The following is a 27148-nucleotide window of genomic DNA, read 5'->3' as shown; positions in this document are numbered from 1 at the left end:
ATACCTATCCACAAACCCAGCCCTACAAAGGATAATAGGAGGAAAACACCAATACAAGGAGGGAAACTTCACCCTGGAAAAAGCAAGATAGTAACCTTTCATCAAACCCAAAAGAAGTTAACCAATCAAATTTAAAAAATAACGTCAAAAATGACAGGAAGTAACAATCACTATTCCTTAATATCTCTTAACATCAATGGACTCAATGCCCCAATAAAAAGACATAGACTAACTGATTGGATACGTAAACAGGACCCTACATTTTGCTGCTTACAGGAAACATACCTAAAGGTCAAAGACAAACACTACCTTAGAATAAAAGGCTAGAAGACAATTTTACAAGCAAATGGTCTCAGGAAACAAGCTGGAGTAGCCATTTTAATATCAGATAAAATTGACTTTCAACCCAAAGTCATCAAAAGAGACCCTGAGGGACACTTCTTGCTGATCAAAGGAAATACAACAAGAAGAACTCTCAATCCTGAACATCTATACTCCAAATGCAAGGGCACCCTCTTTTGTAAAAGAAACTTTATTAAAGCTCAAAGCACACATTGCACCTAACACAATAATTGTGGGTGACTTCAACACTGCACTTTCCTCAATGGACCGATCAGGAAAACAGAAACTAAACAGGGACATAATGAAACTAATTGAAGCTTTGGACCAATTTGATTTAACAGATATATATAGAACATTCTATCCTAAAGCAAAAGAATATACCTTTTTCTCAGCACCTCATGGTACCTTCTCCAAAATCGACCATATAAATGGTCACAAGACAGACCTCAACAAATATAAGAAGATCGAACTAATCCCATGCCTCCTATCAGATCACTATGGAGTAAAAGTGGCCTTCAATAGCAACAAAAACAACAGAAAACCCACATACACGTGGAAATTGAACAATAATCTACTCAATGATAACTTCGTCAAGGAAGAAATAAAGAAAGAAATTAAAGACTTTTTAGAACACAATGAAAATGAAGACACAACATACCCAAATCTATGGGACACAATGAAAGCAGTGCTAAGAGGAAAACTCATAGCCCTGAGTGCCTCCAAAAAGAAAATGGAGAGAGTGTACACTACCAGCTTAATGACACACCTGAAAGCCCTGTAACAAAAAGAAGCTATTTCACCCAGGAGAAGTAGAAGGCAGGAAATCATCAAACTCAGGGCTGAAATCAATCAAGTAGAAACAAAGAGAACCATACAAAGAATGAACAAAACCAGGAGCTGGTTCTTTGAGAAAATCAACAAGATAGATAAACCCTTAGCCAGACTGACCAAAGGGCACAGAGAAAGTATCCAAATTAACAAACTTAGAACTGAAAACGGAGATATAACAACAGAAACTGAGGAAATCCAAAAAATCATCAGATCCTACTTCAAGAGTCTGTACTCAACACAACTGGAGAATCTGGAGGAAATAGACAATTTCCTTGACAGATACCAAATACCAAAATTAAATCAGGACCAAATAGATCATCTAAACAGTCCCATAATGCCTAAAGAAATTGAAGGAGTCATAGAAAGCCTTCCAACCAAAAAAAGCACAGGACCAGATGGTTTCAGTGCAGAATTCTATCAGACCTTCAAAGAAGAGTTAACACCAATACTCTTCAAATTATTCCACAAAATAGAAACAGAAGGAACACTACCCAATTCCTTCTATGAAGCCACAATTACGCTGATACCAAAACCACACAAAGATCCAACAAAGAAAGAGAACTTCAGACCAATTTCCCTTATGAACATCGATACAAAAATACTCAATAAAATTCTTGCCAACCAAATCCAAGAACACATCAAAACGATCATCCACCATGATCAAGTAGGCTTAATCCCGGGAATGCAGGGTTGGTTCAATATACGGAAATCCATCAATGCAATCCACTACATAAACAAACTCAAAGAAAAAAACCACATGGTCATCTCATTGGATGCTGAAAAAGCATTTGACAAAATTCAGCATCCTTTCATGCTTAAAGTCTTGGAGAGAACAGGAATTCAAGGCCCATACCTAAACATAGTAAAAGCAATATACAGCAAACCGGTAGCCAGCATCAAACTAAATGGAGAGAAACTTGAAGCAATCCCACTAAAATCAGGGACTAGACAGGGCTGCCCCCTTTCTCCTTATCTTTTCAATATTGTACTTGAGGTACTAGCTCGGGCAATTCGACAACATAAGGAGGTCAAAGGGATACAAATTGGAAAGGAAGAAGTCAAACTATCATTATTTGCAGGTGACATGATAGTTTACCTAAGTGACCCAAAAAACTCCACTAGAGAACTCCTAGAGCTGATAAACAACTTCAGCAAAATGGCAGGTTATAAAATCAACTCAAGCAAATCAGTGGCCTTCCTATACTCAAAGGATAAGCAAGCTGAGAAAGAAATTAGGGAAATGACCCCCTTCACAATAGCCACAAACAGTATAAAGTATCTTGGGGTGACTCTTACCAAACATGTGAAAGATCTGTATGACAAGAACTTCAAGACTCTGAAGAAGGAAATGGAAGAAGACCTCAAAAAATGGGAAAACCTCCCATGCTCATGGATCGGTAGAATCAATATAGTTAAAATGGCCATTTTGCCAAAAGTACTCTATGGATTCAATGCAATACCCATCAAAATCCCAACTCAATTCTTCAGAGAGTTAGAAAGAGCAATTATCAAATTCATCTGGAATAACAAAAAACCCAGGATAGCTAAAGCTATTCTCAGCAACAAAAGAAAGTCTGGGGGAATCAGTATCCCTGACCTCAAGCAATACTGCAGAGCAATAGTGTTAAAAACTGCATGGTATTGGTACAGTGACAGGCAGGAGGATCAATGGAACAGGACTGAAGATCCAGAAATGAACCCACACACCTATGGCCACTTGATCCTCGACAAAGGGGCTGAAAACATCCAATGGAAAAAAGATAGCCTTTTCAACAAATGGTGCTGGTTCAACTGGAGGTCAGCATGCAGAAGAATGCGAATTGATCCATCCTTGACTCCTTGTACTAAGCTCAAATCCAAATGGATCAAGGACCTCCACATAAAGCCAGACACTCTGAAGCTAATAGAAAAGAAACTGGGGAAGACCCTTGAGGACATCGGTACAGGGAGAAAGTTTCTGAACAGAACACCAATAGCATGTGCTCTAAGAGCAAGAATTGACAAATGGGACCTTATAAAATTACAAAGTTTCTGTAAGGCAAAGGACACCATCAAGAGGACAAATAGGCAACCAACAAATTGGGAAAAGATCTTCACCAACCCTACATCAGATAGAGGGCTAATATCCAATATATATAAAGAACTCAAGAAGTTAGACTCTAGAAAACCAAACAACCCTATTAAAAAATGGGGTACAGAGTTAAAGAATTCTCACCTGAAGAACTTTGGATGGTGGAGAAGCATCTTAACAAATGCTCAACTTCATTAGTCATTAGGGAAATGCAAATCAAAACAACCCTGAGATTTCACCTTACACCAGTCAGAATGGCTAAGATTAAAAATTCAGGAGATAGCAGGTGTTGGAGAGGGTGTGGAGAAAGAGGAACACTCCTCCACTGCTGGTAGGGTTGCAAATTGGTACAACCACTCTGGAAATCAGTCTGGCGGTTCCTCCGAAAACTGGGCACCTCACTTCCAGAAGATCCTGCTATACCACTCCTGGGCATATACCCAGAGGATTCCCCACCATGTAATAAGGATACATGCTCTACTATGTTCATAGCAGCCCTATTTATAATTGCCAGATGCTGGAAAGAACCCAGGTATCCCTCAACAGAAGAGTGGATGCAAAAAATGTGTTACATCTACACAATGGAGTACTATTCAGCCATTAGAAACAATGAATTCATGAAATTCTTAGGCAAATGGATGGAGCTAGAGAACATCATACTAAGTGAGGTAACCCAGACTCAAAAGGTGAATCATGGTATACATTCACTAATAAGTGGATATTAACCTAGAAACCTGGAATACCCAAAACATAATCTACACATCAAATGAGATACAAGAAGAAAGGAAGAGTGGCCCCTTGTTCTGGAAAGACTCAGTGAAGCAGTATTCAGCAAAACCAGAACGGGGAAGTGGCAAGGGGTGGGTGGGAGGACAGGGGGAGAGAAGGGGACTTACGGGACTTTCTGGGAGTGGGGGGGGGGGCTAGGAAAGGGGAAATCATTTGAAATGTAAATAAAAAATATATCGAATAAAAAAAATAAAATGTAACAAAATAAAAAAAATAAAATCTTATTTGAAAAAAAAAAGTAATTGCTTGGTGTTCTCTGTAAGATTATGCTTTGCCTATTAAGTTATTTCCACTATTCATTCTGCTGTAAACATTTTATTATAATGTAGCCAGATATTGGGGAATTAGAGTACCGGGGAAGCTAATTTTGACATATCACCATGAGTTTGAGGCCAGCCTGGGCTAAAGAGTTAAGCTCAATCTTAAGCAAAAAAATTATAATATTTTTATTATAATGAGTAATTTACTCTATTGGTCATATCAAACATAACTGTAAATGCAACTATTTTCCCCAGTGTCAAGCATATTTCCATGGCATTGATGAATAGGCCATCCTCCTCCATCTAATTTAGTGTGCTGATTTTATCTTGTCCTAAACTGTAGTCTATTTTTGCAGACTCAACTCTGTGTTTTAGCTAGCCAGTCACCCTACTGGTTGCAACATCCCATAAACATATTGTTAGAGTTGCTTAGAAGGGAATCTGTTCATTTCAGTTCTGACTCTTCATTTCTCATCTCTGATTAGTTTAACTCCCACTGCTATGGATAATATTTTGTTTTAATTAAACTGTCTTTTGCTTGGTAAGATGTCTGAAGCATATCAATTAGCCAATTAGTTCTGATCACTGAAAGACTTCGGCTTCATTCTACCAGGGGAACAGCCATGCCTGCAGCAGCCCATATCTCTAGATTACAGAGGCTGAGGTATTGCTATGTCCTATGAGGGTCTCTGATTGCACAGGGTTATTGTGAGGATTAGGCATACTTATGAATTCAGTGGCTATGAACTAGCACGGACATACCTCGTGACGTGCTAGGCAGCGCACTACAGTGATCCAGTATGCAGAGACTGGGACTGGGACTAGGCCTGCTTCTCATCACGGCTGGCTCGTTTTCTGAAGACCTTGACAAACTTCATCCCCTGACTTCTGTGCAGCTGGGAGATGCTAGCATTCTGAGGAGAGGAGGGGGCACACACACATGCACCTAAAAAAAGCTGTTCATTGGGAGTATGCCATTGAAGGGGTACTGGGACCCATGCCATTCTGTCCTCTTCTCACTCTTTTGCTTCCAGATACGAGGGGATCTATTTCCTTTGTCATGATACATGTCTTACCACATCCAAAAGCAACAGTCATTCATGTACTATAATGTATGAAACAACAAACCAAAACACCCTTTCCTCTTTACAAGTTGATTCCAGTAATGGAAAGTTGACAGACACAGTATATAATGCCTGGGCAGATATTCTTTATACATACTACCTGGAAGGATGTTTGCAAGTAGAAAAAAGAATTCCCTTTAAGCCTAGGGTACAGGGTAAAACATACTGAGAGACAGACACCTGGATTTCTGCTCCTGTCCTCGCTCTCTGACCAAGTCCCTTTGTGATGCCAAAACATTAACACAGTCCTGTAGCATGATCTTGGCTATGCTTCAGATCGTTATGTCTAGTGGATGCCTGTGACACTTAGCACTCTGGCCACCACATAGACTGGCCTTGGTAAATTCTAGCTATTTTCCTTCCCAGGCTTTTCCCCAGCCAGGTTTCCCCATAAACCAATCACAATTCAGTGAAACTTGGCAGAACAAAAGGCAAATAGAAAACCTCTAGCACTTCTTTATAATGGTCTCCACCTGATTTAATAATTTGTTAGTCTGTTTATATCTGACATAATCCAAAGAGCTTAATTACCTTAGGCACATGGAAATGTGTGTAACACATGTGCATGCGTGAGTGCACACACACACACATACATACACACACACACACACTCACACAGTGTTTAAAGTAGCCCCTAAATTCCCAGTTTATGCTCACTGTCACATACAAAGGTGAATGGAACACAGTGTCTGTCTTCTTTCAAAGAAACTAAAATCAATGACTGAGGTCCAGTATAATATAATGGCAGCCTCAAGAGTGGAAAAGATTTTTACAGTGAGGGCCGATGACACAGCAGGTCAGGAACACTGTTCCTTTAGTTATGATTCGGGATTTTGCTAAGGGGCAAGGAAAACAGAGAAAGGGATTTGAGATAGGTCAAGGCACAGAGGTGCAAACTTCTGGAATGGGATTGAGAATTTGTGTAGCCTGAATGATGGAGGCACACTGGTCAAGGTAAATATTTGGAAATTAATCCGATCATTAAGACTGAACCATGTGAAGGGTTGGTGACCCAAGTTCACCTATTTAAACTGAGTCTTTGATCTAGGGCTAGTTTCAGGGCCAAAGTACACAGGCTCAGTCAGAGCAAAGAAAGTGTGGGCCTGAGACCACTCAAGGGGTGGACCACTAAAGTAACGGACACTGCGAACAAGTACACTGTGTAGTTTGCAGGTCTGATGGCATGCTAATGGCTAATGGATGGCATTTTTGAAGCTGAAAGTGAAGGGAGAAAATTATAACCATCAAATTGCATATATTTCAAATATTTCTGCCCACATTTAGGACACTTTTGAGAAAATTATTTGCTTTCTTTGAGGAATAAACTCTACATTTCTCAGGACCTGGTACTTTGGAAGATACCTCCCTATATTTATATATATTGACCTACATCTTTTTTTGTTCTCTGCTGTTGTACATCTTTCCTTAATTACTCTTCATCTGGATCATAGAGGGTCCCAGAACTGGTTGAATCAGAAACATCCATTGAGAATAGTCCAAAGATTTCAGAGAATGTAATGCCCATGTGTACATTGTTTAAGGGAGTATACTGTGCAAGGAAGAGGATTTACTGGGGACAGGAATATGACACAAACTCCCATGTACCTGTCATTATCCTGTCCTTTGAGGGTCTGCACATTAAGATCTACACTCTAAAAGGCCTGCCCTAATTTCTGAGGATTTACAGACACCTGCTATTGCCAGGACAAATGGGTCAGCAAAGCAGTACCATCTGTGTATGAATGGGAAACCTAAATCTGTTGAATTACATTGGATTAACACTGAAGACGCTGAAAGACTTTTCATACTTTATTTTTTGAAATTGAAAATAGATTCCCTCATACAATGCATCCCAACCACAGTTTTCCCTTGTTCCACTCCAACCAGGGAGGTTCCAGCTCCCTGACCCATCTACTCCTCTCGGCAGATCCAACCCTTCTCCATTTTCTCTTCAGAAAAGAGCAGGCCTCCATGAGACAGCAACCAAACACGACGAAACAAAATACAGTAAGACAAGGCAAATGCCCTCACATTGAGGCCGGGCAAGCCAAGCCAATAGGAGGACAGTTTCCTACAAGCTAGCAAATATGATAAGGACATACCTAATCCCACTGCTAGGAGTCTCATGAAAACACCAAGCTAACAGTCACAACATATATGCAGAGGACCTATCACAGACCCACCCAGGGCCTGTGCTTGCTGCTTCAGTCTCTGTGAGCATGTATGAGCCCTGGTTGCTTGATTCTGTGGGCCATGTTTTCCTTGTGCTCTCCATCCCCTCTGACTCCTTTTTCTCTTCCATGGGATTCTCTTTCTCTCTTCCATGGGATTCTCCTGAGCTCTGAGGGGAGGACCGACATGGAAGTTATAGAAAGTTATACCTGAAGATGATCGTAACAATAGGGTCAAACTGCTGCTAGAGTCAAACCAACAGACTGATTATTTGAATTTGCAACCTTATCATTTCTTCCAACTCCTTCGGAAAAGAATGGTCACATTAAAAAAAGAAAAAAAAGAACTCACGAAAATACCATCTGCCTATCTGCTTGAGGTAATGCTTTCATTTTCATATATTACTGCTGAAAAATTGTATCCTATATCATTTTATGAAAAATATATTTGATCTAGGATGGAAAGCAGACTATACTCTTGTATGAACACTAACACATGCACAATGTTTTTCACATAAGTCATTCGTGGGTCCTCAGATATGTAGCTCAATGGTAGAGCACATGATCAGCACCCACAGTTTCCACCACTGTTAAAAGGAAATAAATCAAATCTGGCTTGTAAAAAATTCTTAAATATTTTCTGCACTTCTGAAAATATAGTCCTAAAAGCATTTTTAGAACCATATTTGCTTAAGATCCCTGGATTTTCACTTCCTGTAAGTTGTAGAAACCTAGAAGTGGATGCAAGCTTGAGATAAATGTGAGCAGGTGGGTTTACACAAAGCCAAAGGGAGATGAGCTCCCCAAAATAAGAATTGATCAGTGGTGAGAAAGAATTCAGTAGCCAGGTTAAGTATAAACTCAAAATTGCCCAAGGAGCTTTTTTCTTTTATTAAAGACAGAGAAAAAGGAGGGAGGTGATTGGAGAAGGGATGGAGAGAAGAAGGTTTATGGGACATATGGGAAGGGGGGATCTGGGAAAGGGGAAATCATTTGGAATGTAAACAAAGAATATAGAAAATAAAAATATTAAAAAAAATAGATTGTTTTCTCATTATAGATCGTCTGATTACAGTTTCCCTTCCCTTTACTCCTCCCAGCTCTCCCCCACCTCTCCTCCCATCCAGATCCTCTACTTCTGTCTGTCCTTTAAAAAGGACAGGCTTCTAAGAGATAGCAACCAAACATGATGATAAAATATAATAAGATAAAATAAAAACCCGTCACAGAGGCGTTGGACAAGGTGAACTGACAGAAGGAAAAGCGCTCCAAGAGCAGGCACAGGAATCAGAGACACACTCATTCCCAATCTCAGGAGTCCCATTGAAATGCACACTAAACTCAGAGCTGCAATGTGTACACAGAGGACCTGGGACACACACATATGGTGGGCCTTGCTCAATTGATTGAGAGGACTTTGTTCTCCTGGTTCTTCCATCCCGTCTGACTCTTACAGTCTTTCCTGTCTTCTCCTCTTCCACTTTCCCTGAGTTCTTAGGAGAGGGATTTGATGGTAACATCCCACTGTGAATTCCAAGGTCTGTCTGTCTCTCTCTCTCTCTCTCTCTCTCTCTCTCTCTCTCTCTCTCGCTCGCTCTCTTTGTGTGTGTGTGTGTGTGTGTGTGTGTGTGTGTGTGTGTGTGTGAAGTCTGGCTGTTGTCAACTGTTTTTTGGAATAAAAGAAGTCATTGGTAAAGCTGGCATAAAGGAACCCATGCAGTACAGGGAATATAAACAAAATCAAAGTGGCATGACACACATGTGTCAGTGTGTTGGAAATGACACACATGTGTCAGTGTGTTGGTAATGACACACATGTGTCAGTGTGTTGGTAATGCTGGCAAAGAAACCGTTTCTCATACCCTTTCTCTCCAAAAAAAATAATAATAATGGTGGAGGTGGTAATCATTATTTTAGCATTTCTTGACCATTTAGTATATCAAACTCAGCCATGAGCACTTTACACAGGCTATTTTTTTGCTGTGCTGTAGATAAACCAAACACTGTTAGGGTAACTCTCTCTCTCTCTCTCTCTCTCTCTCTCTCTCTCTCTCTCTCTCTCTCTCTCTCTCTTTTTCCCTGGTGAACTTCTGCCTTCCTTCCTCTATCCCATGGTCTCTAGAAGTGTTTGTTCAGTTCCTCCTAGATACATGCAAGAATCAAGCACCAACTGAAAAACTACTTAGCATGTACAGTAGACATGGACCATGATAATGAGCTGTATTTTTCTTGGTTGTCTGAAGGAAAGCTTTGTTTACTTTTGGTCTCTCTAGTCCATCACATTCTCAATATTACACCAGCCTTCTTTGGCAGAGGCAGTTTTCCAGAATGCATTTCGTCTTTGCTCTTCCCCCTCAGATGCCAGCATTTTGCATAATAGCATTTACTCCCACATGTTTAATTTGCTGCGCAGGCTGCACCATTGACACATATTTTCATTTCTTCACAAAGGCTACTGCGCTGAAGGTATGGAGTCTCCCATTAGAAAGTACACAAAGCTTTTTGCAACCATTGCCCTCTTGTTTACTTCTCACATCCCACTTCCTTAAATACTTAAATGCCAACTTTTATCCACGAAACCTTAAGTCTTCTTGATTCCATGGCTACAGATTGTACTGTATTTTTCTTTTCAGTTTTAAAGAACACCCAGCAGACACTGGACTGTTTCTAAATGCCTCAATTGTTTTCTTAGCCACTTTTCAGGAAACAGCTTTCTTATCTATAATCCACCAAGAGTCTCAGTGTGTCTCTCTGTTTATTAGGGGCATGCTTATGCATTCATGTGTGTATGTAGTTGTTTGGGTGTTCACCCTTGTGTATCAGTGTAATGGCCAGGGGTCCATGTTGATTCTTGTCCTCTCTGGTTTTTGGCAAAGGGTCTGTCTCTCTTTGAACCTGGACTGATTGAGCCAGGCTGTCTGACCAGTAAATCCCTGGGCTTCACCTGTCTTCTCCCTTGGTGCAGGAATCACAGGCATGAACCTCTTCGACTAACTTATGTGGTTCAGGGGATCAGATCTCAGGTCCTTATGTTTGCAGAAGCCTAGACTGGCATACCCTCCCAGCCCCTCAGCTTATTTCTGGAACTAAGCCCTGGCACACGGTAAACCAGTTGTCAAAGTCTTCTGGGCAATTACAAGCAGGCTCATCACCCTTGTGCATAAGCTGTGCCTTTACGTTAGCCACAGCCCTCTGGGTACTCTGCTGCTTAGAGACTACATCCTTCAACTTGGATCTACAAGTTTCTCAGTTTTACAAGCCTTCTAGAAAGTTCAGGCAGGCATCGTTTTGTGCCCTGATTGAATACTATACGTCACATTTCTTTGAAATTCCGCCGTGGACACATCAAAGACTCCATTTTCAGAGAGCATGCTGGTTCGTCAGGGCGGGAGGTCCTCGCCCTTCTCCCTGCCTGCTGCGACCTTCAACGTGTCTTCAAGCAGCAGTTTTACAGTTTTAAGCCTGCTTGGGAAAATATTAAACATTCATTTAAGATGAAAATTGGTAAAGGTTTTTTAAATATTCTAAGGAAAGTTTTGTAAAAACCATGCCTATTAATTTTCCTTCACTAAGTCAGATGCTGAAATCCGAGACTTATACTCTGCATATTTGATAAGAGGTGGCAATGTTAATGGACCTATCGAAGTCCATGTAGCTATGACACCAGTTGTTTTACTCTAAAAAATCCCTTGAGGAGTTTTATTTTTCTCATCATTACTATTGATGTTACATTTTAAAGTCCCATTCCTAGGGTTGCCTAGATGCAGAGAATATAGGTTCATTTCAACTGGTATTATATTTTCCAATTAAAAAAAAAAACTTCATGCTTTTATTCTGCCTTTTGATTTCAAATCACTGTCAATCTCCTCCCCCTAGGGTTTCTATAACTCTGTGTGTGTGTGTGTGTGTGTGTGTGTGTGTGTGTGTGTGTGTGTCTGTGTGTGTGTGTGTCTGTGTGTCAGAGAGAGAGAGAGAGAGAGAGAGAGAGAGAGAGAGAGAGAGAGAGAGAGAGAGAGAGTTAGGGAGACTCTTTTTTTAGTTTTCTGAAGGAGAAAGGTTAGAAGCACCTCAGACACAAAAGAACATTACTGGAGCTTTTCTAACTGAACATTGCATCACTTTTTGGGAGGACAAGGATGTTGATTTGTTTGAATGAGAAAAACGAAGTAGAAGTTATGCCCTACAAAGGCCTTCCATCCATCCCAGTATGTAGCCCTGGCTAGAGGGTTTCATTTGTCACTTTGCTGTGTTTGATGCTTCATGATGGCGTAAAACCAGAGGTAATTGAGAGAAGGTAAAGATGGACTGACAGCTCTCACAGTTCAGCAAGAGATCAGCAAGGCAGATCAGTGGCCCTTGTGGGGGATAGCTTATCTTCCTCCTAACTTTTGTGAGTTGTGCGGCCTCCTTGAGCCCCATGTTGGGCACCAGCTATCAGACCCACTCTGGTCCCCCTCCCTTAATGGCATGATGGCCTGCAGTCAGACCAGTGGCCTGAGAGGGAAAAATGGGGTGGGAATGGCCCAGGGCAATAAAGACCTCAGGTGATGAGGGAGTACAAAAAGAAACAGACATCTGGGAAGACAGGCTTCAGGGAGCTCAGCTAATGGATGGGAACAAAGGCTTTTTAAACCATCTGGAGTTGGTAGGGGTCTCCAGGGAGATTGTATATTATTGTTTGGGACTGAGGTGCTGGGAATGCCTCATTTGCATGAAGAAGAATTCCAAAAGCTGCTGGACATGACCTTATAAGGGTAAAGCAAGGTTAACCTGGCTATGAGGCTACTTGACTTTCTCTGGTGGGACACAGGTGGGGCCCCAGGTCTACCTGCGCCAGGACATGCAGGCCCAGTGGGGGTAATATGCCTGCCAAGCTTGGGACAGGATTTCCAGGGTTTGGATATGCCTCAGCCCCACTCTTGCTCCAGGTCTACTGGCCACAGCTCCTCAACTCCCACAGCCTCACATGTCTGTATGTCAGAGACTAAGACAAAGACAGAGCAAGACAGACCCAGAACAGGAGCATAACACTAAAGTGTGAGCATGAAGGTCCAAGGATTCATTCAGAAGACAGAGTTTTCCTCCACCATACTCAGGTAGGGTCTCTTCTGTTGTTTTGCATACTCCTGGCTCCCTGTCCCTCAAACATCTGTCCGATCCTCCTGTACCCAACATACCCACCTCTGGTCAGGGTTCTGAGATTACAGATGCATGCCACGGTGCCTGGCTTTTTAAATGTAGGTTCTGGGAGTTGGATTCAGTTCTTCTGGCTTGTGCTACAAGCACCTTTGCCTGCTACAAAAATTCCCCAGCCCTGTTCATAGTTTTATTTTTAGTGATAGCTTTTGTCAGAAAAATATGATGTTCTTCCTGCAACTATAGCAAAAATGAATGAAGACACACACACACAAATTTTAGGCAAGGTGAAGACTGAAACCCTCTAAGTCTTAGAGAAAGCATACATGCATTCATCATTTTAATCTTCCAAAAACTGAGGTTTAGACAAAAGTATACCCTGAACACTCCACCCACACGGAGTCACACATTTGATTTCAATTAGCTACATTCACACAAATAAATCTCCCAAGCAAAGTAATTCAATTATTCTGTGAAACCTGGACCAGGCACTTTTTTTTTTTGCCTCTGAAAATATGAATTAAAAATGGTTTAGAATCAGTATCACACCACACCTTAAATCATAGCCACCTAACTTTACATTTTATTCATTTTTCCGCTCTGTGTTTTCCTCATAGAACCCTCCTCAGTGAGACTGTCAAAAGTGTCAGATACAAAGCAGCAGCGCAGTCTTTGCTTCAGGATAGTCTGGAAGCACGAAACTGGTGACCTTTAATTTAAACTGCAAAACTTAATGTCACCCAAAATACCTAAGTGAGTATATCTGATTCAGAAAAACTGAATATATATGATTCTTTCCAACCAAGATCAGCACACACACACACACACATACACACACTTTATATAACATTTAGGATCCAATTCTTTTCCTTTTTTTTTTTTTTTTTTTTTGGTAGTGGTTGAAAAAGAAAGAAAAGTCAGTGGGACTCCCTCGTTTCTGGAGTGTGGGGCTCGAACTCTTGGAAGTCTGCCTCCTCTTTACCACCCCAGGCTTCACGGGAGTTAGTTGCCTTGGCTCTGCAGGTGGCTACCAAGTTTAGATCAGAGTGGTGCTAGTTCTTAGGGGTCATGTGCCTGATGTTGCTGAGTGTCTCCTGGGCATTCTTGTAGATGATGGTGCTCACGAAAGAAATGGCTGGATTCTCGGACCCAATCTAGACTTCAGAACCAATACAACTCCTTTCCTGTGGGCCGCAGGCTCTACTCCCACAGTCATTTGGTGACTAGGCCTATTGTAGAGGAAGGAGTTGCAGGCTGTCCAATGCTGGGGCTCTGTGCTGTACATCTGCATATTCCTCTTGAGCCGTTTCTATGACTCCATCCATTGCAGATGCGTCTGATATGCCTTGATACCTGGCACTGTGGTGGCTCAAGCCCAGTTCCTCTTTGCTTTTGAATACATTCTCAGATCTAAAATTATATTTCTATCCCAAACATAAGCCAGCAAGGAGACCAGTCTTCACCTACTGTGACTTGATTTACCAAATCATTCAAGGTAAGAATATTTTAATTGGACTGGACAAATGACTCAGTCACTAAGAAAGAAGTGCGTACTGCTCTTAGAGACACTCCTGGTTTGTTTTCAGCACCAGTGTCCAGTAGCTCACAACAATCTGCAAATCTAATTCTGGTGGGTCTCATGCCCTCTGACCTCTGTAATCTCCTACACACACACACACACACACACATACACACACACATACACACACACACACACACATTTTTTTTATTCGATGTATTCTTTATTTACATTTCAAATGATTTCCCCCTTTCTGGGTCCCCACTCCCTGCAAGTCCCATAAGCCCTTTTCCCTCCCCTGTTCCTCCATCTACTCCTTCCCACTTCCCTGTTCTGGTATTCCCCTATATTGCTGCACTGAGTCTTTCCAGAACCAGGGGGCACTCCTCTGTTCTTTTTGGACCTCATTAATATGTGGATTATGTCCTGGGTATACCAAGTTTCTAGGTTAATATCTACTTATCAGTGAGTACATACCATGATTTATCTTTTGAGACTGGGTTACCTTACTTAGTATGATGTTCTCCAGCTCCATCCATTTGTCTAAGAATTTCATGAATTCATTGTTTCTAATGGCTAAATAGTACTCCATTGTGTAAATAAAACACATTTTTTGTATCCATTCCTCCATTGAGGTACACCTGGGTTCTTTCCAGCTTCTGGCTACTACAAATAGGGCTGCTATGAACATAATGGAGCATGTGTCCTTATTGCATGCTGAAGAATCCTCTGGGTATATGCCCAGGAGTGGTGTAGCAGGGTCCTCAGGAAGTGTCATGCCCAGTTTTCTGAGGAACCTCCAGACTGATTTCCAAAGTGGTTGCACCATCTTACAATCCCACCAGCAGTGGAAGAGAGTCTTCCTCTTTCTCCACATCCTCGCCAGCACCTACTGTCTCCTGAATTTTTGACCTTAGTCATTCTGACTGGTGTGAGGTGAAATCTCAGGGTTGTTTTGATTTGCATTTCCCTAATGATTAATGATATTGAACATTTCTTAAGGTGTTTCTCAGCTCTCCGAAGTTCTTCATGTGAAAATTCTTTGTTTAGCTCTATACCCCACTTTTTAATGGGGTTATTTGGTTCTCTGGGTTCTACCTTCTTGAGTTCTTTGTATATATTAGATATTAGCCCTCTGTCAGATTTAGGGTTGGTGAAGATCCTTTCCCAATCTATTGGTTGATGTTTTGTCCTTTTGACAGTGTCCTTTGCCTTACAGAAACTTTCTAGTTTTATGAGGTCCCATTTTTCAATTCTTGATCTTAGAGCATAAGCTATTCATGTTCTATTCAGGAACTTTTCCCCTGTGCCCATGTCCTCAAGGGTCTTCCCCAGTTTCTTTTCTATTAGTTTCAGTGTGTCAGGTTTTATGTGGAGGTCCTTGATCCATTTGGAGTTGAGCTTAGTACAAGGAGATAAGAATGGATCAATTCCCATTCTTCTGCATGCTGACCTCCAATTGAACCAGCACCATTTGTTGAAAAGGCTTTTTTTCCACTGGATGCTTTCAGCTCCTTTGTCAAAGATCAAGTGACCATAGGTATGTGGGTTCATTTCTGGGTCTTCAATCCTATTCCATTGATCTGCTTACCTGACATTGTACCAATACCATGCAGTTTTTATCACTATTGCTCTGTAGTAAAGTTTGAGGTCTGGGAATCTGGAGGAAATGGACAATTTCTTAGACAGATACCAAATACCAAAATTAAACCAGTATCAAATAGATCATCTAAACAGACCCATAACCCCTAAAGAAATAGAAGGGGTCTTAGATAGCCTTCTGACATAAATAAATAAATAAATAAATAAATAAATAAATAAATAAAACACAGGACCAGATGATTTCAGTGTAGAATTCTATCAGACCTTCAAACTGTTCAAACTATTCCACCAAATAGAAACAGACGGAATACTACCCAACTCCTATGAAGCCACAATTATGCTGATACCAAAACCACACAAAGATCCAACCAAGAAAGAGAATTTCAGGCCAATTTCCCTTATGAATATCTATGCAAAAATACTCAATAAAATTCTTGCCCACCGAATCCAAGAACATATCAAAATGATCATCCACCAGGATCAAGTAGTCTTCATCCCAGGGATGCAGGGATGGTTCAATATAAGGAAATCCATCAATGCAATCCACTACATAAACAAACTCAAAGAAAAAAATCATATGATCATCTCATTAGATGCTGAAAAAGCATTTGACAAAATTCAGCATCCTTTCATGCTAAAAGTCTTGGAAAGGACAGGAATTTAAGGCCCATACCTAAACATAGTAAAAGCCATCTACAGCTAACCGGTAGCTAACCGGTTTAAACATCAAACTAAATGGAGAGAAACTTAAAGCAATTCCACTAAAATTAGGGACTAGACAAAGCTGCCCCCTCTCTCCATATCTTTTCAATATAGTTCTTGAAGTCCTAGCTAGAGCAATTAGACAACATAAGGAGGTCAAAGGGATACAAATCGGAAAGGAAGAAGTCAAACTATCAACTATTTGCAGATGATATGATAGTATACTTAAGTGACCCAAAAACTCTACTAGAGAACTCCTACAGCTGATAAACAACTTCAGCAAAGTGGCTGGCTACAAAATCAACTCAAGCCTTTATATACTCAAAGGATAAGCAAACTGAGAAAGAAATTAGAGAAATGACATCCTTCACAATAGCCACAAAACAGTGTAAAGTATCTTGGGGTGACTCTAACCAAACAAGTGAAAGACCTATATGACAAGAACTTCAGATCTCTGAAGAAGGAAATCGAAGAAGATCTCAAAAAATGGAAAAATCTTCCATGCTCATGGATTGGCAGGATTAGTATAGTTAAAATGGCCATCTTGCCAAAGGCAATCTACAGATTCAATGCAATCCCCATCAAAATCCCAACCCAGTTCTTCATAGAGCTTGAAAGAGCAATTCTCCAATTCATCTAGAATAAAAAAAACCCAGGATAGCTAAAACTATTCTCAACACACACAAATTTTTAAAAAGCCTTTTTTAAAAAAATAAATATTTTGATTGACTTAGAACAGGTAATGTTTCTGCCTCCTAGCAAAGATTAGTTACTCAAGTATGTATGGAAAGCAGAAATGATAGTTTGAATGGGTACATGTATGAAGAATGACATGTGAAAAGGTGATAAAAGACAGGGAAAGATGGATAGGAAAGTCATCAGTTAGGAAAGGGAATAGCAGACACGGTAACAAAAAAAAAAAAAATCAGAAAGCAGTGTCTGTGCCCAGTGTTAGTAATTTAAAAGCAGCTCTATCAACTGCAGAAGAACATTTCAAGTCAGAATTTCCAAATAACACTTTGAAGTGAGACTGTAAATCGGTTCCTTCATTCTACCTTGAAGGAATCAGCACATAGTTAGAAGCAGAATTCTTTGCTAACTGATGAAACTAGAAAGAAAATTTTAAATAGTTTTTAAAAAAAACATTTGTTTTTAATATGTGCATGCGTGTGTGTGTGTGTGTGTGTGTGTGCGCGTGTGTGTGTGTGTGTGTGTGTGTGTGTGTACACACGTGCATGTGCACTCGAGAGTGACCATGGAAGCCAGAGGCATCAGATAACCTGGGACAAGATACAAGAGTACTGTGAGCCACATGATGTGGATACTGGGAAATGTACTGGGTCCTCTGGAAGGACATCCTGTGTTCTTAACCCATCTCCAGCCCAGGATTTGAATCTTCAAGGGCAGTTTCAAAATAATTGCTACTCACAAGGATTGCCTATCTCTGTTGATTTATATACAGAAGTTTTCCCAAAAAGCACTAACAAATTGTATTGAATGGCTAGATTTTTTTCTTCTAAAAGCCTCAGTATAATACATTTAAAAAATAAGCATAATTATATGATATCAAAGTGGCTGGTAGGGTGAAAGCCAGCTGTGTGTGTGGTGGTGCTGGGGAATAGATATTAAATGGTTATTTTATATTGTCTCTTTCAAGAGCATTAGAGAACTTTAGTATAAGCAGATGTCCCGGGGAGCTGTCCAGTAAAAGTCCAAGAAGGAAAAGCAATTCAGAATTTGTGAGATCTGTCCACAGTCATTATTTCTGCATTTGCCTCAACAGCTGAGGCTGTTCTACCATTCCCTTGGTTTAGATGTACGTTTAGATCTTGTCAGTGGACAGAAATGTAAAACATTCACCTTTTCAAAAACTAAAGGTCACACTAAACAGCTTGAGGAGTTTAAGAGCACTCAAATGTCTCAAGATCTTTGCCTATTCATTGAAATATTAGTTTTAGAATAACTGGATAGAGGAAGACGAGAAACACTTAAGGAAAGGAAAACACAAGCGTGAAAATAACATTTAATTAAGTTTTATGGGACTCAGTGAATAGTTAATTAAGTAATCTTTATCTTTACTGTTCACCATGCACCCTTAACAGGGAAATGGAGGAGTGTTAAATTTGTGGAATTTGTCCCACATCAGTGTGTTTTCCAAAATGCATAAGGATGAAGTAGCTGTAATGCCTTTGCGGTTAAGTGATGTAATCTATCTGGCCCCTCTATAATTTATTTTTAGCTTTTATGAGGCTTAGGTTTTGGGGCCTTAGTTGATGTGACTGAAGAGTAGTGAGCATTGTGAACGCAACTTTGTGTCTTTGCTTACCAGGTGACATCTAGGTGACAGGAAGACGGGGTCTCCACCTCCATGGCTTGCCCTGCTGTCATCATACTTAAAAGAAAACATGTCTGTGTTTATCAAACTCAAAAATATTTGACACATTGACAGGGTTTTAATTATCAAAGAGGTATACTTTTTTAAAAAATATATCAGATTGATAAAATTAAAAATCCATTTCTGTTTACTGAAATATAGGGATACATTAATTATTAATTTGATGTTTGAAAACTCCTGGGCATATACCTAGACGATTCCCCAGCATGTAATAAGGACACATGCTCCACTAAGTTCATAGGAGCCCTATTTATAATAGCCAGAAGCTGGAAAGAACCCAGATGTCCCTCAGCAGAGGAATGGATACAGAAAATGTGGTTTATATACACAATGGAGTACTATTCAGCCATTAGAAACAATGAATTCATGAAATTCTTAGACAAATGGATGGAACTGGAGAACATCATACTAAGTGAGGTAACCCCGTCTCAAAAGAACACTCATGGTATGCACTCACTGATAAATGGATATTAGCCTAGAAGCTTGGAATGCCCAAGAAGAAGGAAGGAGTGGCCCCTGGTCCTGGAAAGGCTCAGTGCAGCAGTGTAGGGGAATACCAGGACAGGGAAGTGGGAAGGGGTGGATGGTGGAGCAGGGGGAGGCAAGAGGGGTAATGAGACTTTTGGGGAGGGGGGATCCAGGAAAGGGAAACTCATTTGAAATGTAAATAAAGAATATATCAAATTTAAAAAAAGAAAGTACAAAAGCACTTCATATGCTATTTTATTTTATCAGACTAGACACCTCCTCTTGTCCGCAGCATCCCGCTTTAAAGATATGCTTGAATTTGTAGATTTTTCACCTTCTGAATACAAACAAGAAAGAAGGAACAAGTCATTGACTAGCAGGTTTTTTTTCCACTTCTCAAATCAAACAAACAAAAAGAACAAACAAACAGAAAAAGGGACAACACTGACAAACAACAGATTGTTCCTTGGAGTCTGTAAACACAACTGTGTATGTTCTGACTATAAGACAGACTCTTTACCATATTCATGATACATATAAAGCTGTAAGGCAGAAGTGAGAAGGAATACATGTCTACATATCCACAAACACATCTATATAAACACATGAACTAAATAAGATTTGCAAGTGTACCACAATCCTCCGTTTATCAACCCGATTGCAACTGTGGATAGTTTTGTGTTTGCCCCTCCAGTTGGCTGTGTTAAAAATATTACTATGGTGTTCAGATTGGCAACATGTATACTATAACTGAAATAATACAGAGATTAGCATGGCCTCTGCGAAGATAGTATGTATATTCATGAAACATTTCGTATTGTGCGCCAGCTCTGACAAAGGACGCCTGACAAAAGCCAATTGTAACTTGGAAAGGTCTTCCTGAAGCTGTTGTATTTTGCAGTAGGTCATAGACAGCCAGTGACCCTTCCTCACAACCTCTTGGCATCTCTACAATGTGTCAATAATAACCTCCCTGATAATTCCTGTATTGCTTATTATTATCTAAAACATATATTAGTACATTAGAATTCCAACAAAAACATAACATGTGCACTTGGTTTCTTTGAAAAACAAACTATAAGGAGACTAGAAATTAACACAGATTGACATGCCAACACCTAAATGACATTTGGACATACTTTTCAAACAAAATTTCCTGGATTAATGGATGTGTGGGAGAGAGAATACTTAATTTTGAAACTGATACACCCTAAAAATTGTATGTATGCTTCAGAAATAGAAATGGATTTGAATCTTCACTTAAAATGATTGTGACCTGAGCAATTTTACATCAAATTCACCTTTCACCCATGGAAGTTGTCGTTCTTACCTGGAGCAGTTGTCTGAAGATTAAGTGAGGCCAGAATCAGTTAACTTACTACCTGCTGATTTGCTATAGGGTTTGTACAGTGTTTGTCTCCTTTTTTCTCCTGTCATTGTTACAGTTCTTGTGAAGTGAGCAGGAGAAATTGCAAGAGGGAGAATTGGAGGGGAAGGAGGAAGAGAGAGGAGTATGTAGGAGAGGAAGAGGACTATGAACAGTTTGGAGATGTATATCAATGGAATAGTATGTGTCTAGCAGGCATGGGGGTCTGGGTTTGATTTCAGCATTGAAGAAAGGGTCCATTTTATTTTAAGAGCATACCATATCTACAGCTCTGTTAGAAATTTTAGATATATCATATAACATAATTCTCATGATAGCCCTGAGTAGGTATTATTCCAAATTTGAAGATAATGAAACAGACCTAAAGAGATGAATTATCTTACTCAAGGATCAATCAACTATTCATTATAGACTCCGGTTCCAAATCCCCAGTCTGAATTTGTATCTCAGAGTATCTAATACCAATTTTAAAACCTAAAAAGTTCCATAAGGCTTCCTGTTTTTGCTGTGGACAGAAGAATAAACTAGGGAATTCATCGTGGGATTTGGAGAACCTTATGTTAATGTTTTCGATCCCTAACCGCTCTGTTAACCCCTAAAGCAGAGAAGCTGTATAGCCTGTTGAAAGATGCCTTTCAGGTGTCATTAGACACAGGAATCTTAGGAGATGGACATGGCCCCCCTCAAGTTCCTAGGGGACTTTGAGTTGCTCTGTAGAGTGGTAATTCAAGAACTCCAGAGGTGGCTCTCTCAGAAAATGTTTGCAGTGGTTTGTAGATTATATGTAAATGTGTGTCTTACACACATATGATTGTAGTTATTTATCTTCTATTAGAAAATATAGGCTACTTCCTTCATAATAGTTTCAAATGGCCATTCAGAAAAAAATATGACTATCAGAGCACTTCTTAGAATTAAATTGAACCTTAAATTTATACATAAAACATTACAGATAATACACTCTATTGGGGTAATTCAGTGTGTTGTTTTAGAGGTATATTATATAATATTTAAATTAAGTTAAGTCAACTTGTATCCCTCAAACATCTGTTATTTCTGGGTTGAAAACTTTCAAAATCTTTTCCTGCAGTTTTTTGAAATTTGCAATATGTTATCACAATCTGTAATCACTAAGCTATACAATGGCACCCCAGAACTTCTTTCTCCTATCTAACTGTAACACAGTTGCCACAAATGAACCTTTCTTCATGCTCCTTGCCCTGGCTCTTTTCAATCTCTGTGAGATCAACATTTTCAGATTCTACATCTGAGTGAGATATTGTGGCACCTGGTTCCGCAAATGGCTTATTGTCTTGGTGTGCTACAAATGTCAGAATTCCATCCTTTTGTGTGACTGACTGACTATTCTAGTGTATGTAAGTACAACTTCTTGCCCTGAGGGAGTTAGCCTTTGTATTTTAGAACAGCTTTAGGTTTGTTAAACATCCTGAACAGGAAATTCAGGTTTCCATATGCTCCATCCCGCCACACCTGCCTCCACTACCCAACCCCTGTCACTAACTTCTTACTCTCAGAGGTGAATTTGTTATACTTGATGAGTTAATACTAATGTGATATCAGCAAAGGCCGATAGTTTATGTCAGATTGCCCTCTTTGTATTATCTGGCTCTAGTGGACTTTAACACTTGACTGTGTCATATGTGCACTACAATGTGTCCTGAATACTTCCACTGCCTTTAAAACATCCTGTGTCTCCTTTATCCCTTCTTTCCCAACCACTGACTGTGTCACTGTCTCTATGGTCCTACCTTTTCAAGAATGCTGCATAGTTGGGGCCCTATATAGTAAAAAGCACCCCCTCTTCTGTTTACTTCTTCTAGTTATTAATGAACACTCAAGGATTTCCTGCGACCTCTCATAATTTGATAGATAGCTCACTTCTTTTTATCTTGGCATAATGTCCAAGGCTGTGAATACGGCCATGGGTTGTTTTTTAACCCAATCTCCTAGCACACTCCATTCTGGATTCCTTCCAGCTTTGCAAGATTACACTCAAGTTGCAAACTATGTACAAGTTTTATAGATACAACTTTTCAACTCATTTAGATAGATACTTAAGACCATAGAGACTAGATCACATGATAAGATTCTTTGGATCTTTGTAAAAAAATTTTCCACACTGCCTCCCACATGTCTGAACTTCACCTTACCCTGGCAGGACAGGTAATTCCTACTGCTCTGCGGCTCTCCCAATGCTTGCGCTTGTCAGCAGTTTCTCTTTTAGACATTGTAAATGCAGTGTCACCAAAGGCAAACATTACACTGAGTTTTGCCATCTTTACAAGAGCGGTCCCCTTAAAATTAGACTCAATAGAAGAAAATGATCTTCGGAGACTGTTCTCCACAAGTTCAGGATCATGACCTTGGTGTGCATAATGAAAGCAAATCAGACAAACAGCGCCCTGTACATTGCTGTTGAGTGTGTTAATTCCATCAATGCCCTGCCCTGCTCGTGTGAGATAATGCTCACTCCGTTCTCAGTAGGTCAGGGTACCTGTGGAGAGTGCTGAGTGGGCATCTTGAGATGCATGCCACGCTGATAGTCAGACATGTTTATCCATGTGCTCAGGTGTGTACCTACTGCCTCAGTCAAAAGTGTTCAAGGAAAGAACTAGGCAAGAGGAAGTACCAAGACTGTCAAATAATTCAACATGTTGTGTTAAACAGATTCCATTTTTGTGTCTCCAGAATGCTAAACAAAGTGCTCCTCTTCTCAGATATAAACACAGAAACTACTTTACTCTAATCTTAAGGGTGAAGATGATGTGGATTGCCATTTATAAAAGGCTGAGCATATTGCCCAACATATGATGACTGTTTAATATTGAATCAGCTCCCCATGGGGAGCTGGAGGTCAGGGAGGAGGTCTTGGCAGAAAAGCATAGAACTGATGTTTGAAGTGAAGGGACCTTTCAGCAAGCTGACTAGATCTCCTGGGGACCCATACAAAGTGAACCGGAAGAGAGTCATGGCTGTATATGAAAAGACCAGGAAGAAGAAGAATACACTACAAAAGGACATTATAGTGAAAGAGAGAAATGAAGAGATACACGGGTTTATGGTTCTAGCAGATACCTGAAGCCAAAAGCCTGGGGACACAGTGGCTCCTTTATCCAGACTTGTTTCAACTGTGTTCTCCTTCTCTCCCTCTCCCTCTCCCTCTCCCTCTCCCTGTCCCTCTCCCTCTCCCTCTCCCTCTCCCTCTCCCTCTCCCTGTCCCTCTCCCTCTCCTTCTCCCTCTCCCTCTCCCTCTCCCTCTCCCTCTCCCTCTCCCTCTGTCTCGCTCTCTGTCTCTCCCTCTGTCTCGCTCTCTGTCTCTCTCTCTCTCTCTCTCTCTCTCTCTCTCTCTCTCTCTCTCTCTCTCTCTCTCTCTCTCTCTCTCTCCCTCTCCCTCCCTCCCTCTCTCTCTTTCCCTCTCTCCCTCCCTTCTGCCTTTCTTCCTCCCTCTCCCCTTTTATCTCTGAAGAAAGCAACTACCCCCCCTTTACTGAGTAGGTCATTAGTAGGATTATGTGGTGTTAATGAGTTCTTTCAGTTTCTCCATCTGTGAATCTGCATTGCACCTGTCCCTGCAGTACCTGGGCTTCTTAACTGCAGTACATGGAGGGGAAAACTCACATGTGCTCATTATTCTAAGGAAACTTGGCAGACTTGCTTCTAGTTGTAGCACGGTCAGAAGTGCTATGATGCTGTGAAACCACCCATTCAAAACTAAAAGCAAGATGTTGGTGAATATAAAGGGTAGAAGAAAAACTATTATTATTCAACTTCAACTTAAGGTGAACTGCTTCATATACTACTACAAAAAAAGTTAATTTTCAAAAATTTCTCCTTGAGTTTTTTTTAAATTTATTGATATATTTATTTACATTTCAAATGATTTCCCCTTTTCTGGACCCCCCACTCCCCAAAAGTCCCATCAGTCCCCTTCCCTCCCCCTGTTTTCCCACCCAACCCTTCTCACTTCCCTGTTCTGATTTTGTTCTATACTGCTTCACTGAGTCTTTTCAGAACAAGGGGCCACTCCTCCGTTCTTCTTGTACCTCATTTGATGTGTGGATTATGTTTTGGGTATTCCAGTTTTCTAGGTTAATATCCACTTATTAGTGAGTGCATACCATGATTCATCTTTTGAGTCTGGGTTACCTCACTTAGTATGATGTTCTCTAGCTCCATCCATTTGCCTAAGAATTTCATGAATCCATTGTTTCTAATGGCTGAAGAGTACTCCATTGTGTAGATATACCACATTTTTTGCATCCACTCTTCTGTTGAGGGATACCTGGGTTCTTTCCAGCATCTGGCAATTATAAATAGGGCTGCTATGAACATAGTAGAGCATGTATCCTTATTACATGGTGGGGAATCCTCTGGGTATATGCCCAGGAGTGGTATAGCAGGATCTTCTGGAAGTGAGGTGCCCAGTTTTCGGAGGAACCGCCAGACTGATTTCCAGAGTGGTTGTACCAATTTGCAACCCCACCAGCAATGGAGGAGTGTTCCTCTTTCTCCACATACTCATCAACACCTGCTGTCTCCTGAATTTTTAATCTTAGCCATTCTGACTGGTGTAAGGTGAAATCTCAGGGTTGTTTTGATTTGCATTTCCCTAATGACTAATGACGTTGAGCATTTTTTAAGGTGTTTCTCCGCCAGCCATCCGAAGTTCTTCAGGTGAGAATTCTTTGTTTAACTCTGTACCCCATTTTTTAATAGGGTTGTTTGGTTTTCTGGAGTCTAACTTCTTGAGTTCTTTATATATATTGGATATTAGCCCTCTATCTGATGTGGGATTGGTGAAGATCTTTTCCCAATTTGTTGGTTGCCAATTTGTCCTTTTGATGGTGTCCTTTGCCTTACAGAAACTTTGTAATTTTTTGAGGTCCCATTTGTCAATTCTTGATCTTAGAGCATATGCTATTGGTGTTCTGTTCAGAAACTTTCTCCCTATACTGATGTCCTCAAGGGTCTTCCCCAGTTTCTTTTCTATTAGCTTCAGAGTGTCTGGCTTTATGTGGAGGTCCTTGATCCATTTGGATTTGAGCTTAGTACAAGGAGACAAGAATGGATCAATTCGCATTGTTCTGCATGCTGACCTCCAGTTGAACCAGCACCATTTGTTGAAAAGTCTATCTTTTTTCCATGGGATGTTTTCAGCCCCTTTGTCAAGGATCAAGTGGCCATAGGTGTGTGGGTTCATTTCTGGATCTTCAATCCTGTTCCACTGATCTGCCTGCCGGTCACTGTACCAATACCATGCAGTTTTTAACACTATTGCTCTGTAGTATTGCTTGAGGTCAGGGATACTGATTCCCCCAGACTTTCTTTTGTTGCTGAGAATAGTTTTTGTTATTCCAGATGAATTTGATAATTGCTCTTTCTAACTCTGTGAAGAATTGAGTTGGGATTTTGATGGGTATTGCACTGAATCTGTATATTGCTTTTGGCAAAATGGCCATTTTAACTATATTGATCCTGCCGATCAATGAGCATGGGAGGTTTTCCCATTTTTTGAGGTCTTCTTCCATTTCCTCCTTCAGAGTTTTGAAGTTCTTGTCATACAGATCTGTCACATGTTTGGTAAGAGTCACCCCAAGGTACTTTATACTGTTTGTGGCTATTGTGAAGGGGGTCATTTCCCTAATTTCTTTCTCAGCCTGCTTATCCTTTGAGTATAGGAAGGCCACTGATTTGCTTGAGTTGATTTTATAACCTGCTACTTTGCTGAAGTTGTTTATCAGCTGTAGGAGTTCTCTAGTGGAGTTTTTTGGGTCACTTAGGTAGACTATCATGTCATCTGCAAACAATGATAGTTTGACTTCTTCCTTTCCAATTTGTATCCCTTTGACCTCCTTATGTTGTCTAATTGCCCGAGCTAGTACCTCAAGTACAATATTGAAAAGATAAGGAGAAAGGGGGCAGCCCTGTCTAGTCCCTGATTTTAGTGGGATTGCTTCAAGTTTCTCTCCATTTAGTTTGATGCTGGCTACCGGTTTGCTGTATATTGCTTTAACGATGTTTAGGTATGGGCCTTGAATTCCTGTTCTCTCCAAGACTTTAAGCATGAAAGGATGCTGAATTTTGTCAAATGCTTTTTCACCATCCAATGAAATGACCATGTGGTTTTTTTCTTTGAGTTTGTTTATGTAGTGGATTGCATTGATGGATTTCCGTATATTGAACCAACCCTGCATCCCTAGGATAAAGTCTACTTGATCATGGTGGATGATCGTTTTGATGTGTTCTTGGATTCGGTTGGCAAGAATTTTATTGAGTATTTTTGCATCAATGTTCATAAGGGAGATTGGTCTGAAGTTTTCTTTCTTTGTT

General features: G+C 40.4%; 1 protein-coding gene and 1 non-coding gene across 3 annotated transcripts in view; both read left to right on the top strand.

The window, feature by feature from the left end:
- Positions 1–27148, top strand: part of Magi2 (membrane associated guanylate kinase, WW and PDZ domain containing 2) — a 1455128-nt gene that overhangs the window by 1000215 nt on the left and 427765 nt on the right. The window lies entirely within an intron of this gene.
- LOC127679487 (U6 spliceosomal RNA) lies at positions 20131–20232 on the top strand. The gene has a single exon (XR_007976794.1). It is a non-coding gene; the product is annotated as a U6 spliceosomal RNA (small nuclear RNA).

Source organism: Apodemus sylvaticus, chromosome 2, assembly GCF_947179515.1.
Source record: "Apodemus sylvaticus chromosome 2, mApoSyl1.1, whole genome shotgun sequence".
Lineage (NCBI taxonomy): Eukaryota > Metazoa > Chordata > Mammalia > Rodentia > Muridae > Apodemus > Apodemus sylvaticus.
The sequence above is the reverse complement of the archived record's forward strand: the minus strand, read 5'-3'. Positions and strand labels throughout refer to the sequence as shown.